Source organism: Sylvia atricapilla, chromosome W, assembly GCF_009819655.1.
Source record: "Sylvia atricapilla isolate bSylAtr1 chromosome W, bSylAtr1.pri, whole genome shotgun sequence".
Classification (NCBI taxonomy): domain Eukaryota; kingdom Metazoa; phylum Chordata; class Aves; order Passeriformes; family Sylviidae; genus Sylvia; species Sylvia atricapilla.
The window spans coordinates 9,416,353-9,432,048 of record NC_089173.1 but is presented as its reverse complement, the minus strand read 5'-3'; positions in this window follow the sequence as shown (position 1 = coordinate 9,432,048).

Below are 15,696 nucleotides of genomic sequence, written 5' to 3'. Positions count from 1 at the left end.
AAATGAATTGTACATGTGCCAGGATAATTCAACAATGCAATTTCCAAGTCTTCCGACTTTTGCAATGCCCAATCAAAATATTCTTTTTTCAAAGGCAAGTAAATTGTTGTGAAATCTTTGCCTGCCATTGTCAGCAATCTGGACCTAGCTTTGATGATGATTTGAGCTATCATTTCTAAACTTGTGAGGATTGTCCTTGGAGATCTGTAAGATAAAAAGATCCATTCTAAAATCAACAACGGGTCTGCTTGTGACACATCCCATTGAAAAATTAAACCATACAATTGTACTTTTTCCCCCCAACACTGCAAGAAAGAATGGTAATGATTCTACAAAACGATGTGCTTGTCTGTGTTGGAGAGCTTCAGCAATTCTCTCAAGGGCTCTCTGAGCCTCTGGCGTGAGAGTTCTGGGAGATTTTATGTTGCTGTCTCCTCTTAAAAGATTGAACAACGACGTAAGTTCATCGTTTGTGATTCCTAAAATTGGTCTCATCCAGTTGATTTCTCCCAAAAGTTGTTGCAGATCTTGCAGATTTTTAACTTCTGCTCTAATTTGAATTTTCTGAGGTCTTATGGATTGTTCTGAGATTCTCCATCCTAAATACTTCCATGGTGCAACCTCCTGAATTTTTGAAGTAGAAATTTCCAATCCTGCACGTTGCACTTCTGCAATCACGCAGTCACGAGTTTTCTGCAGTTCCTGCTGTGTTGATGCTGCGATGAGGAGATCATCCATGTAATGGATGATTCTTGATTCCGGATATTTTTTTCGCGCTGGAGACAAAGCTCGTGCCACGAACCATTGGCAAATTGTTGGAGAGTTTTTGAGTCCTTGGGGCAAGACCACCCAATGGTATCTTTGCAGAGGTTCCTGTCTGTTGATGCTTGGGATAGAGAATGCAAATCGAGGAGCATCATCTGGATGAAGTGGAATATTGAAAAAACAGTCTTTGAGATCAATGATCACAAGCGGCCAGTCTCTGGGAATCATCGTGAGAGCTGGAAGTCCCAACTGAAGTGGACCCATTTCTTCAATGATCTCATTGATTTTCCTGAGATCATGAAGCAATCTCCATGAACCTGAGGCTTTCTTGCGAATCACGAACACTGGAGAATTCCAGGGACTATTCGTTGGTTTAATGTGTCCCTTTTCTAACTGTTCTTTGACCAGAATTTTAAGTGCACTCAACTTTTTTCGTTCAAGGGGCCACTGATCCACCCAGACAGGATTGTCTGTTTTCCAGATCAGTTTCAAAGTGGTGAGTGCCACAGTGACCCCCACTAAAAATCCACTTCCAGTCTCAGGCCCCATTGTGCCAAGATGTCTCTTCCCCATGCTGTGATGGGTTTTTGTATGATGAATGGACGAATGACTGCTGTTTTTCCTCCTGGTCCTGAAACAAGAATTGCATTTTCACTCTGTGGACAAACAGAATTTCCTCCAATGCCTGAGAGTGAGCTCAAAGGTGCAATCAGGCTCCACTCTTTGGGCCAAAAAAGGTATGAAATTACTGTGACATCTGCGCCAGTATCGAGCATTCCATCAATCGTGATTGTCTTCTCACCATAAGTCAATGAGCATGTGATGATGGGTCGATCTCGACCTAGGTGTTTCACCCATGTGGCATGAACTTCCACATGTTCACTCGAAGGGAAATTTTGTCGATGGAACACTGGCATGACCTGTTCTGTGGTGTGAGATGGCAATGCAATAGCTTTAGCAATTGATGTGTTCTTAGGAATGGTCAACGGTGGCTGTAGAGGTTTGGCCAAAACTGTCAATTCTTCATTGCAATTTGCCCAAATAATTGTAGGATAAATGATGAGACCTAAAATGCTGCTTCTTTCTTTACCTATGATTAAAAATTCTTGACTTTTCCATGAAGTTCCAGTGACTCCTGTTGGTATCACTGCATGATTTTCATTTAAAAAACATACTATTTTGGAAGCTGCCAAGTCGCATTGTGCACCTGGTGGCAGCAGGTCTGGATCACTGGGGATCCTGTACATTGTCCTGCTGAGGGCGTCGGATTGACTTTCTCTGACGACTGTCCCACTTGCGGAATTTGACTTTGAGTCATCGCCATCACTTGTGCCGTCGCGCGCTGACGATTCGCGCTCTTCTTGGAGTTTCCCGGAAGAGGCAGAGGGTTTCCATCCACATCCGTTTTAGAATGACACTGGCTTGCATGATGCTTTCCTCTTCTGCATCTCGGACAAACACCTGATGAATCTGCATTCTTTGTGTGCTCTGGGCAGTTTCTCTTGAAGTGACCCTGTTTGCCGCATTTGTAACATTGTGCTTTCGCAAGTTTCGCCACCATCTCTGCTGTGGAATCATTTTGTCGAAGAGTTGCAAAAGCCTCTTGGAACTTTTCAGTCTGGGCTTCAATGAGTTTCCCTAGACGTTCCCCCAAGATGTCTGCTTGAATGGATGCCACATGCTGCGGTGTTCCTACTTTGCTGCATGCTTCTAACATTTCTGCTAAGGAAGGCTGACCTGGCATTGTACTGATGATACGTTTGCACTCTGTGTTGGCATTTGCAAATGCAAGACTTCGAAGCAGATGTGGCTTCGCTCCCTCATCATTGACTTGTCTGTCTATTGCTTGTGTGAGACGATCAATGAACGAGGAGAAAGATTCTGATGTGCTTTGCTTTATTTCTGTATAAATACTTTCTGGAACTCCTGCTGGTGAAATTTGCAGGATTGCTTTTTTTTGCGGCTTCTTTTATATCTGTTAACACTTCTCGTGGTAAATCTCTTGCTTGACGATGTGGCTCATCATTTGGTGGATCACCTGCCATTTCTGCCACAGTGATACCTGCATTTGGTCCTCTTTGATATCTTCTTCTGAGGTCTTCAAGAGCTTTTCTCCATTTTGCTTCCCAGATAAGGATTTGCGAATCTGTAAAAATCATCGAAGCAATGGATCTGAGTTCAAAAGGTGTTAAATCATATGTATTAAATGTTGCCTTCAAAAGCTGCTTGAAGTACGGGGATCCCAATCCATTATCACGGATGGCTTTTATCAAGTCTTTGACCATATCATGATCCAATCTCTCCCATCTTGCATTCTGCCCTTGTGCATCATATGCCACTGGCAATATTAAACTTCTTCTGTCTGCTGAACTAAGTTCTTTTAATACTTCTTTCTTTGTCTCAGTCCAATCTGTTGCACTGGATATCTGTGCATCAGACAGCTGTGAATTTTCAAAAAAAGGAATTAATTGTTGTGATTTCAATTGTGACACTGCTCCTCCTATTCCGGAGTCTGCCTTTATTAGTTGTTTGTTCCCATCTTCTTGAGATGTGATCCTTTCATCCTTGAGGGATATTTCTCTTTTTGACATTTCTCTCCCTTCTAGTTGAGGGGTAAAAAGCTGAGATTGTTGTGCAGCACGCAATCCTTGTGCAGCATTACCAAGACAAAAGGTTGAGCCATCAGATAGTTGGAAGGTAACTGAAGAAAGCGTCTGTGGAGTTAACTGAAGAGGAGCTTGAATGCCTTTGGGTGGAAGGAGCACTTGAGGGAATTGAATGTTTGAATCTGGGTTGAATTCCAAAGCTGTTTCTTTGAATTGAGGAAAAATTTGTTTCATGAAATCTTGAGATAATAAAATTGAAGAAGCTTGAGATGAAGGACATGCAGTTGTTGACCTGAAAGGAATGCCTTGTGAAGCAGTAATATGAATCATGTTGTCATCTGTGGCAAATGCTTGTTGTTGCAGTTGAGTTGCTGCATGATCCTCTGAAGTTAACAACGGCTTCGTTTGTTCTTGTTGGAATTGTTGCTTTGGAGAATAAATCTGTTTTTTATATGACTGGGAAATAATGATGCAATGTGGGTGTTCCGCCACTCGGTGGCGCTGTTGCTCCCATGGCTGGGTGTGGAAGTCGCTGTGGCTGTTGTAATTGTGCAGTCCCGCCACTAGGTGGCGCTGGCATCGCGACAACCGGACGCTCGACCGATATTTTGTCCGGGATCTCTTCAATTATTTGTGACAGAAGACGCTGTGCTTGTAACAAACTCTCCGTTTCTGGATCTCTGGGACACACTGCAGTGATGTTTGGATGTGCACCCATGTGCCTGAACGAGCTAGCTGGTATTGAATCACTGAGTGGCTGCCGGGTTGGTATTGAGGCGCCGCTCGTGGGCGGGGTCATAGTTTGTGACGTCTGCTGTGAGGAGGCGGCCCCTTGGAGAAATTCTCCGCCCTGGCCCCACCCCATCAACATTTGCACCGCCCCCGCCTGCTCCGATCCCGCTTGCATCGTCCCGGCACCGCCCTGGGAGGCGTTCCCTCTCGACCCGCCCCCGGGGGCCGCCCCGTCCCGCTCGCCATCGGGGTTTACCCCGCCCGCAGCGAGACTGCGGCTTGGGATACATCCCACCCCCACTGCGCCTGCGCCAACGTGAGCCGCGAGCGCCTCTGGGGTTTGCAGTGCACGGCTCTGCGCCTGCGTCTGCGCCGCCCTTCCTGGCTCTCTGCCCACACCTTGCGATGTGGACACAATTTTGTACATTTCGCTTCCCGTAGCCTCCATCATCACCCTACGCCGAACTACCGGCACGGGCTTTTCCTCCCCCTTTGTCCCGGTCTCGCGGTCCGCGAAATCCCGACGGTCGCCCGCGAGTTGTTTTTCCCCGCGATCCGCGCCCCCCTGACATGGTGTGTTTTTCTGCTGCCCCCCGTCACGTTCCGCGTCCGCGCCGTGTGATTGTCCCCGGCGCAATTGACTCGCATCGCCTTGGCGTCCTTGCGCCGCGGTGTTATCTCCCGCCGCCAGCGCGATTTGGGGTTGTTTTCCCTGCTGCTCTGGGGTTTGGCTCACTCCCCCTCCCCCCTGTTGTGTCTGTCCTTTGCGGGTGGAGGAAGGGATGGCGAAGCGATTTCGCGCGGTGTCTGGGGAGGGGTAAACGGACTTCTAGATGGAATCCGATCTAAATCTTCCTGTTCCCCCCCCCCGGGGCATTTGTCCCATGTCCAGGGGACATGCTTCAAAAGAAAGCATGTCTCTATCCTGATCGCTAGGATGAAGTACAATTTTTTTCTTTCCCGGGACTGGCATCGGGGAATCAGGTTTCAAAATTTGAGGCTCCGAGATAAGCTCTTGTGATTTATGTGCCTCATCCTGGAGGAGCTGCTGGCTCTCTCCTGCTGCTACAACTTGGGGAAGCGGCTGGCTATCCCCTCCTCCCACATTCTCACTAGGAGATAGGGGATCTGCCTGCTGCTGAGAAGCAGCTGGCTGCTGTTCAACAGAAGAAACATCGCTCTGTTCCTCCCGCGCAGCCCTCCGCTGCTGTAAAGAAGGAGGAACTGCCTTTTTATTACGTGAAATTGCTTCTAGCATAATTCTCCCTGCCTGCAATAGCTTCGCAGCTGTTTTATCCTTTTTAGTTGCCCTGTGGTACAGTTCTCTATTTGCCTCTTGCCAAAATGCTGGCTCAAATAGGACGTGGGTTTCACAATGTGGAAAGTTACACCGAACCCACAAAAGCAGAGCTTGAAGCTCCTTTTCAGGAAGGCCTGCAGGATGTGCAGACATGACCACCCGTAAAACGGATAGGATCTTAAGTTGTTCCTGGGAGACTCCCACCCCCATGTGTTCTAGATTTGACCGGTCTCACCAAAACTGAAGAACAGGGTGCAGATGTTCTCAAATCCGTCCCGGAGGTGTCCTGATCACCGACCAGCAGATCTCAGGGTGACGAATCCAGGGCCCTTGGAGTTCGTCTGTCCGAGGCGAAGTTGAAGTCAGCTGCTGTGGCCACAAATCTTCCCCTGTCTTCTCTGGATTTCTTCCTGGCTTTAGAGGGCTTTGTGCGTTCACTGGAAAGCACCCAGTGAAGCCAATTCTCGGTGAGGTGCCCACTCGGAGCCCACCCAGGGACGCCAGATGTCGAGGGGGTTTCCTCACCCGAGCTTTAGGTGGTTTAAAGTCCTTGGCCCTCTAAAAAGCCCCGAGTCGCGTCCGTGTAAGAAAGCAGAGTCCTCAAGGTTTGTTTTCAGGTTTCTCGCGTTGTTGATTATTTGATATCTCAGAATTTTCTCTGCTCCCAGCCGAGGTCTGGACAGCAGCTGGGACACGAGGCGACTGCCCCACAGATGGGATGTCCCCTAACATTTATACAGATTATTACGTACTAGTTATTTACTATTTTGTGCCAATGCCCAGTGCCCACACCAGAAGTGACATTCTACTTTGGTCCAATCTACTCTAACTACTTTGTGCCATCACCGCCCCAGAAAATGGAGGACGAGGAAGAAGGAGAAGTACATAAGGTACCACCCAAATTCCACCATCTTGTCCCCATTTACTTCTATTCTAAAAATTCTAAGACTATTAAATTCTACATCATCTACTGTGCTAGACTACAATTTTCACATCCTGGGAGTTTGTAATTACTTCTGCAATGTTGAAAGCTTTTCCCATGGATCAAAATCAAACCCGGTGTCTCCCTGGGCTCTGTGCCAAGGTCTCCGAGCCCCCTCGACCGTCTCCACACCCCCCTGTCCAGGGCTCAAACTCCTTTCCTCAGGTCCCAGGCCATCCAAGGGGATGTCCTGGACTCCAACACCTGATCACCTTCGGCGTGTTGGAATAAACCTTCACTGGAACTTATCATACAAAAGGCCCTTCTTGTCTCTCTTTGCTGAGCTAGCCGTGGTGTATGTGATGTGTGGACTTGATTGCTTTGCCTGAATCCTACCCAAGCAGCCTTTCCACAGGAGACACTTATTGGGAAATAGGTAGCAGCACCACCATCTAAACCCTGTGTTGCTACAGGCGTCCCAACTTGGGAGGAGGGAGAAGAAGGCAGTCGGTCGACTGACATCCAGATCTTTCGGGAATTCCTTCTACCTAGCTGTCTTGGTTTGAAAGACAGGTGTCTGCCAAGATAGGCGGGAACCTCCCTTGGGATGGAGAATATGACCCCTTTGAAACATGGGATTGGAAACTAGAGGATATTAATCATAGAAATTAGAAAATATTGATTAAGGGATAGGCATCCAGATGGTATGTATTGCTGCTCTTCAAAGGAAGAGACAGGGCTGTGTGTAAGAACAGCAAGGAGTAATACAAAGATGCCTGATAAGGAGGGGATGCTTTCCAGAACAAAAGACAAGAACACAAGACTACCAGAGACACTGAGATAGCAAGGCGCCTTGGGCCTCCAGGACCAGATAAACCCGGCCTTAGAGCTTGGACTATGACCAGAGGATCAGTGGGCATGCGCAAGGCAGCAGGGTCAGAAGTTCATCTCTGAGGAAGACTATTCTTCTTCATCTCTGAAGACCCCCGAGATGACCACCAGAGACACCTGCGCAGGTGCAAAGGACCGATAAGACAATTAGCGTACAAAGCGGAGTGGGGACGAGCCAAGGAATGAATATGCATAGGTGTATTGCGAAACTTGATGCATACACAACATTCTAGAGGTTAAAGGAGAATGGGAGTGAGTGAGGGGCGCGCATGCCTTTGGGAGCTATCCCGCATCGCGCCCAGCGCTGAATAAATCATATACCTACTTTAAAACTCACTTTGTCTGTGAGTTTTAGAGTCTTTCCACGTGTCATCTTTCTCTCCAAATTATTATTCTTTGAAATTAAGAGGCTTTCAGGCAAGGATATGGGAAAAGGAATAACAGTTCTTTACTAGTATGTATGTGTAAAACAAGGCAAACAAACAGCAACAATGTGAAAAACAAGGTTCACTTTTTATGTAAATTTTAAGAAATAGGTTTAATAGAAAATAAGACAATTAGGAGATAGAAAAAAAGCAAAGTACAGCCAGCCGGGTGACTTGGCATTTAGCCAAGTCCACACCCTGCTATATCAGAGACTTTCTTTAAATACCCTTTCTGTTGTATCAATCTGTTGAATACTCATATTTTTCCGTAAACTAGTTTCCATATTCCAGGAACTGTTTTGCATGGCCCGTCCTTGGGTCCACCTTTTTAGAGCATGTGTGTTTCTTGGCTGTGTTCTTCATTATCACCTCCAGATTGGGCCTTGGTCCATGCTTTCTTCAGATGGTAGATGCTGATAGTTGGTATATCAATAGCAGAGTCTTCTTTACATGTTCACTGGATGTTATCCCAGCCAAACAGACAGTTTAAGCATACTATATCAATACTACCACCATGCCTAATTTTCTTTACTAACAGCAGAAATAAAAACTTAGATCCTTACCACAAAGTTATTAATCATATAGCACACATCTTACGAAAAGCCAACTTTATAATATGCATTTATAACAAACAACAAACAAAAAAAATCAGAAAACCCAGTAAACAATCTCTTTCCTGCTCTTTCAGCAGTTCACCCTTTGGTGTAGTTATTGTCACACCCGGCAGGGGCGCGAGCGGGCTGCTGGTGGGCAGGGAGGGTGTGATGATTCCCCCGCGGCGGCAGGGGGCGCTCCGGTGCAAGCTCAATGACCACACAGGTTATGGCGGCTTGACCGAGATGGTAAGTAACAGGCGGCAGCTGGTCGCGATTGCCGGCCTAGCATGCAGAAGTGGTCCATAGGGGGACACCCCACACGTCGGCTCCGGACTTCCCCCCAAATGGCCAAGAAACAAAAAAACAATTAAAGTACACTTGCAGTGCAGAAAAACTGCAGCCTACCGGGATCTTGGGGCCCAAAACGCAGGAGTGGCGCGGCAACACGCTGCAGACAGAGGGTCCGGCGGGAGTTGATCCTCATGTTTTGGTACCACACACGCTGGTTCTGAGCTCTGAGCAGTCAGGCGGCAGGGAAAATAGCTAACAGTTCATTCCTCTGGAACCCAAAAACTGGACTGAGCAAAAACCCAGCCCCCAAATCTCCGGGGTAGCCCACTAACCTTTTTTTCCCTGTTATCAGTTGCAACCTGCTCCAAGCCAAGGTCATTTCAATGGAATGTTGCAACACCCAGCCACATCCTTTGTTTTATTATGTATTGGCAGTTATTGTATCTAGCCACGCATGGGACAAAATTCCATGAGGGAAAGAAACAAAAAGAAAAATTCTAACCCCCCAACACTAGCTGAAATTTCTACCCTCCTTATATACAGCCCAATCTTCTCCTCCTTATATACACCATGATCTAACTGGAGAGCTGAGTAATACAATCATATATGTGGTAGCATGTACTTCAGTAAGATTATAAGCATATACAGAGGTGTGCATTTTAATACTTAAATTACCCTTAATTGGGCAAAGGTCACTTTTTTTGCCTTGGTGCCCTTCCAAGTTCCGCTCTTAAGACTTCTTTCCATTTCATGCCATTCATCAGAGCCAAAAGAGGACTGTCCTAGCTGCCCATGAACTCCTCCTTTGGCCATATTGTCCTTTCTTGACATCAGCTATGTGGATCTCCATCAGGAAGTTGACGTGGAGGGTACACGGTTTAGGCCATATATAGTAAGCCTTAGCCCTTTCCTGGCTCCGTGGTCACCAACCCACACAAGCCAACAAAGGAAACCTTATGGTTGATATCTATTATAGGTCGCCAGATTAAGAACATGAGGTCGACGTAAGAAATCAGGCAAGTTAGGCAGGGGATGAGCATGGCTGAGTAACGGCCTTCTCTTCTGGTCGAGTTGAAGCACGAAGTGGAAATGCATAAGGTAGTAGAAGCAGGGACACGCATTCTGGGACGGATCTAAAGATGACACCCAAGTCTATAGGGATGGGATCAGAAAAGCTAAGGCAATACTGGAGTTGAATTCGAAAGGGGATGTTAAGAATCATACGATGGGCTTCCACAGCTGCGTTGGTCAGAAAATAAGACTAAAGAAAGCGTATGCAAGCCACAGTCCCCCCACCCCTTGCTGATAAATAAGCCAGGAGGTCTAGTGGCCAGCACCATGGAGAAGGCTGTGGTACCCGGCGAGTCATTTTCCTCTGTTTTCACTGGCACGGTTACCAAACCTCGTGAGACCCTGAACCTCACGGCAGGGACTTGGGGAACAAAGTCCCTTCCATCAAAGGAAACGACCTGTTTTGAGACCACCCGAGGAACCTGTGGATACACAAGCCCTGCACCTGGGGAGGCACAACCCCATGCACCAGTACATGCTGGAGGTCGATCGGCTGGACAGCAGCTTGGCAAAATAGGACAATGTGCCCTTGCCACAAAGGCGGCCAAGGATATCCTTAGCCCAATATAGAGGAAAGCAGGGTTTATATATGTTACAAGACAGTTGTGTGGGCCATCCAAGGTGCTCACTGTCCCCGGGGCTGCAGGGCACCACAGAGCACCCTTGGGCAGCTTTGAGGGCACTGCCTATTTTTCTACAAGCCTCCTGTCCAGCTTAACGCGAACCCTACTATCTTGAGCCCTCAAGCCAGCAGCGCCGAACGCACGCTTTGTATTTTATTTGCTTCCAGGAGACGTGCAGCTTAGAAACGTCTGCAATGGAAGTGGGGCTTTCAGCAAACAGTGTAGAGCAACTTCTGTTGGTTTTTCAAAATGTCCTGAGAAGTTAAGGCCAGGCCTGCCCTGCCCTGGCCTGGCCAAAGCAGTCATTTGACTGGAGGGAGCAGCACCACAAAGGCACAGGCACCTTTGGGGTGGACGTGATGCGGTAACAAACAAGAAGAAATAGTACTTGCAGCTACTACAGCCTCCTCTGCGATCTCGTAGCCCGCCCTCAGGGTCGCAGCACTACACGGGGCAGATCCCTCCGCGCCCGGCGGGCGCCAGGTCGACGGGGGCGGACGCGCCAAGGGGGCGGCGAAAAGCGAAAACGACAGGCGAGACAGCGAATCGAGACGCGGGCCACGATCCGTCGGCCCAATGGGCGCCGCGGAGGGCCCGGCTTAGTGGAGGAAGTGTCGGGGCGGATAGGGGCGTTGTTCTTGGCTGAGGAGAGTGTCGGGGTGCTGGCCTCTCGCCCTCGTGGCGCCACTACCGTCTTAGGAAAGTTCATCGGCAAGGCGTTTCCCTGGTATTGTCAGCGACGAGGACGAGGAGGTAGCCGCGCCTTTGCTCTCTGTGCGCGGTTCCTCTTCCCTTCCCCACCCCCCCCCACCCCCCCCACCCCCCTCGCGCGCTTGCGGGCATCTGAACCGAGGACACCGGGCGCGCGGTGCCCGGGCGCGCGGCAGGGCGTGCGGCGGCGCTGCTGCTGCGGGTGGGTGGGTGCAGGGACGCGGGACGGACGGGGCCCCTCTGGGTTGTGGCGCTCTCCACTGCACCATCCCCATAGCTTGTTCTGTGCCGCACCCCCAGCCTTCCGGCTGCCGCGGGCGTAGTGAGTTGCTGGTGTTGTCCGGACTCGCCCCGCATCCCACCCCCACCGTGTCGTGTGCGCGCGTAGGGAAGGCCTTTCGACGGTAACTTGGTCTCAATGTGTCTCCTAACAGCATCGATGAGGTTTCGCAGCTTGGCTGTGCTAGGCTTCGGTTCTGAAGCCCCAATCTGGACTATGGGGGCAAGGAGTTGCGTCTTTCTCTAGTTTAAAAAAAAAAAAAAAAAAAATTACAAAGTGGTCGTCCTGCGTGTTATAAATGGGCCAGGAGACCTGCTCCTTTGAAAAGCCTTTATTAGTCAGCTCTTTCAAGGGGGAACTCGAGGGGTCGCCTGCGCCGTCGCCGCTCCTGTCGTTGTTCTCGCTCCCGTCGCCGTTCTCGTTCCGCCCACCGCTGAGGAGATGTCAGACGAATCTGCTGCTCTCGTCACAGAATCGGGAGTTCCGGCCTCGCGGGAATCCCCAGAAACTCCACTGGGCTCGTGTGGTCTAGGGGCGTCACTTCTTCCCAGTCTCTTTGTGGTCATGGCGCGGCGGCAGAAGCAGAATTCAGTCCTTAGGTAGCTGAGGGTCTTCTCGGTGTTTTAGTGTCTCCCTTTTCTCTGGATTTTGTGCTGGGTCGCGGCTTTTGGGTCCGTTCGCCGGCAAATGCACTTCGGTTTTGGAGCGGTGCATCATGGAAGTCTTTGGATTTTCCTATTAGGCGGGGCCAGCAGTTCAAGGAGCCGGCGGGGAATGGGGACAGCCTACCCCGGAGGAAGTGGAGGGAACCCGGTGTTTTAGAGGGGGTATACAACTTGGAATAAGATTTTTGAGGGTACAAACTTTGGTACAAACAGCATAATTTTCTTAACAGGCAGGTTACAACTGGCATAACATTTGAACAGTACAATTTTTTTTAACAAATGACAGACTGTGTAAGAAAATGGGAATCTCTTACATTTTATTCATTTCACTGCGGGCTGCAATAGCTTTCCAGAACTCGTTTCTGTGCGGAAGCAAGACCGTGATAAGAGCATGCTTGCAAGGGTCACGGGTGCTGGTGCTGGGAACCAGAGTGAGCTGCTTAGACCGGGGGGGGAAAACAATGCAGCCGTTGCCTATGCGATGTTAACTTTAGGTAATATCCCCTATGATTTAGTTATTAAAATGCTGAAAGCTAGCATTTAGGGATTCCTTCTGCTTTTGAAGGTCTGGCTTGCGTGCAGTATGGAAGACAGACTCGTCCTATGCACTTGCAGGCTTCCTGTCATTATGCGTGTGTTTGATACTTGAGCTCCCTGTCCTGTGAGAAATGAATGGCCGCTGCTCTTCCACTTCACTAAAGTCTTTGCTGATTCAGTTAAGCCATTTGTCTCCAGTCTCTGCGTGGACCACATCCAATAGAAAAAGTGCTTGGGAAAGAATCAGCCCGAACTAAACCATACTGGAGGTTGTTAATCGCAAGTAGTGGCCTGTCTCCTTCCCCCATGGTCTTGCATGACAAATCCCACTTCTGGAGGGGCCTCTGTAAATCTACTGTATTTTGGGTATAGAAAGCATAATAATCATGCAAGAAACATCAGTGTTCTGGCTTGTGTTTGGGGTATCTGGTAATCTGCTTCTGTAGGAGTTCAGCGGGGCAGATGGGTTTGCATAAGCTATTACCTTTCTCTGAAGCCGGTTATGTTTTAACTGTTCCCTCTTCCTCCAGTGCCGTGCCTTTCATGATCTTTCACCCCTAGACGCGACGCTTTTCCTAGTCATGCCAAAGGAGGCAGTTTTTGGGTTGACTGAAGCAGAAGGTTCTGGTGAATCTGTAAGTACTGTGGGAGTTTTCTGTATGCTTAACTGTACCTATAGATGGTTCCTCTGTTACTAGACTCTTTCCCTTCCCCCCTTTCCCCCTTGACAGGGCACAGTAGGCTACTTTGGGTTTTCTGGCGCAATAATCTTTTGCCTCTAGCTTGTAGTGGAGTTGAGCTTTTTTTGACTAAAAGCAGTGCCATAAAGCAGTGCTGGTCCCTGGGTACGCACTTCAGGTACAAAATGCAGTGTTGTTTTAGAGTGCAGTGTGGTTCTTATTGTCGTGCTTTGGAGTAGTATTAGTTCTTCTGCCATGGGGAAGAGGGCTTGGGGTTTTTGGCAGGTCAAGGGCAAGGAAGGACAAAGCTGGTTGGCAGGTGCTGGATGCTTTGCTTTTAGCTATGCAAGTCAAGTTCAAAGAGTTTGTAAACCTATGCAAAAGGCAGCCTAAAGTTTATTTTCCAGCAGGATTGGTTACGTTGCCTGAAGACACAACAGGGGCTTTAACCTGGAGACAAAGCCAGCTTCTGTGGCTGTTTTGTAGTCCTTTGCTGTCTATCTTGAGAAGAATCGCCTAGCTCTCTTTTGCCCCTATAGTGTGCATAATTGGTCTTTGTAGCTTTGCTTGGAAAGCTGTAGTTGCTAGAGGTCGGGCAGACATTAATTTGACATGCATTGGTTGAACTGCTAGGAATTGTCTAGCTTCTTTCTCTGGGTGGTTCCCTGCTCTCGTTCCTTCCCTTCCTGCCCTCTCCCTTCTTTGTTCCATTTTTTTCCCCACTTATTTTTTGGGTTTGTACTTCCTTCTCCAGCTTCTTGGGCATGTAATGGTTGTTGACGAGATGTGTGTGTCTCCCCTGGGCCTGACCGATGGATTCCGGATGGTTGTGGATGAAGGGCCCGAGGGTGGGCAGTCTGTCTATCGTATACGTCTACCCGTTCTGGGTGGCCGTCAGTTCGACTGGCCAGCTGGCTAAGATTTTGGCACCGCAAGATGTGCTGCACGTGTGCAAATAGCCACTGAATGGATTTCGTCTGTTGCCCATCAATCATCAATCTAGCGGCCTTTAATGTTTAATTTTTTTTTTTTTTCCTGTGTGTCTGTGGAAGGAAATAAAAGCTTTGAGCAGCAGTTGCACAATAAAGATTTGTCATGGGGATATCACCTCTGTCTTGGGCGTCTTACTGAGGGGAAGTAGTTCTACAAGTTCAGACGGTGTCTCCCTGGACTGCAAGTATGTGGAAGGTTTCAGCCAGATAACAGTATTCCAGAGATAGATGGTGATTCACCTGTTCAGTTTGAAGCGTGACGCTGGAAGCGCTTAGCAGTCTCACGCATCTTGTGGGAAGCAAAGTCTTAGCTCTTTGGCAGTGGTACACCAACATACAGAAAGCCCATGTAGGCTGCCGCTAAAACTGTAGAAGATACTGTGTGTGAGGCTACATGCATGCTGTCTAAGCGTGGTTATGGCTCGATACAATGTATTGGAAGCCTTCACCTCCTGTTGTAGCACTTTATGGATGGCTGTGATATAAGGCTCCAATAATATCTTTTTTCTGGTGTGGAGGGATATGGTAGGAGAATACCGTGGGTCTTAGTAGCAGCTGTTATGCCTTCATAGCACAGTGCCATCTGTCTTTTGTCAGTTTGGGTTTGCTGTTATGGCTCAGTGCCTTCCCAACCTCTTGCCCACTCCCAGGTAACTGGATGGTTGGCAACATGTTGGAGCAGCAGTCTCCACTCTGTGCGAGCAGTTCTTTTTCGTAGTTGAAACATTGTTATGTTATCAACACCCTTCTAGCTCCATCTGCAAACAGAGCTATAGGGAAAGTTACCTCTATCCCAAGCCAGACCAAATGAAAACTTCCTTGCATGGATACTGCAAACTTCATTTTGCTTTAACAGCTGTTCAAAAAGGGAAATTTTCATGGGAAAGCTGGGTGGTCCCTTGTTTCTGTTGAACCCTTTGTCGCTGAGGTATGTGAGGCATCCATTAAAAGGTGTCTTCATCTCTTTCTTAGACCCAAGTGATCAGGTGAAATCTGGTGATGCAGATGTGTAAGTAACCCAAAGACTTGACCTTTATTTAATCGACCCGAGGAGGAGATGAAAATTATTATCTGAAGTATATAGAAAGTGCACTGCTGCAGTGTTTGCTTACTGAATGGCTGAGGTAGGTTGTGGGAGAATAGATACTGGGAGATTAGGAATGGCGCTGCGGCTGAGCCTCATCCCTAATGGAGTGCTGCTGTATAAGACAGGTGAACAACATTTAAGGAAAAGTAGTGTGGAATGCCAATGTGTATTGACCAATCACAAAAAAGTAAAAGGGTACACAGGTGCTATGCATGTGAGAAAAAGCATATAAAAAGTTGTACTGGGGAATAATAAAGTGCTGATGCTTGCCCCATTTTCAGCATCAGTCGTGTGCCCACCATCAATTGGTGAGCCCGACACGATTTGGGATAGAGAACTGTGGACCTGAGAGTAGTAGGCATTGGAGTCCAGTCTAGCAAAGCCAGGCAGACCAAGAGCCTTAAAGCAAAAGCAGGCGGGAAAGAGAGCTTGGATGTCCGGATGATTTATGAAAACAGACACTGACCCCAAGGTGAGCGACTGCGAAACATAATAATGGGGGCTCAAATATCAGTGGAAAAG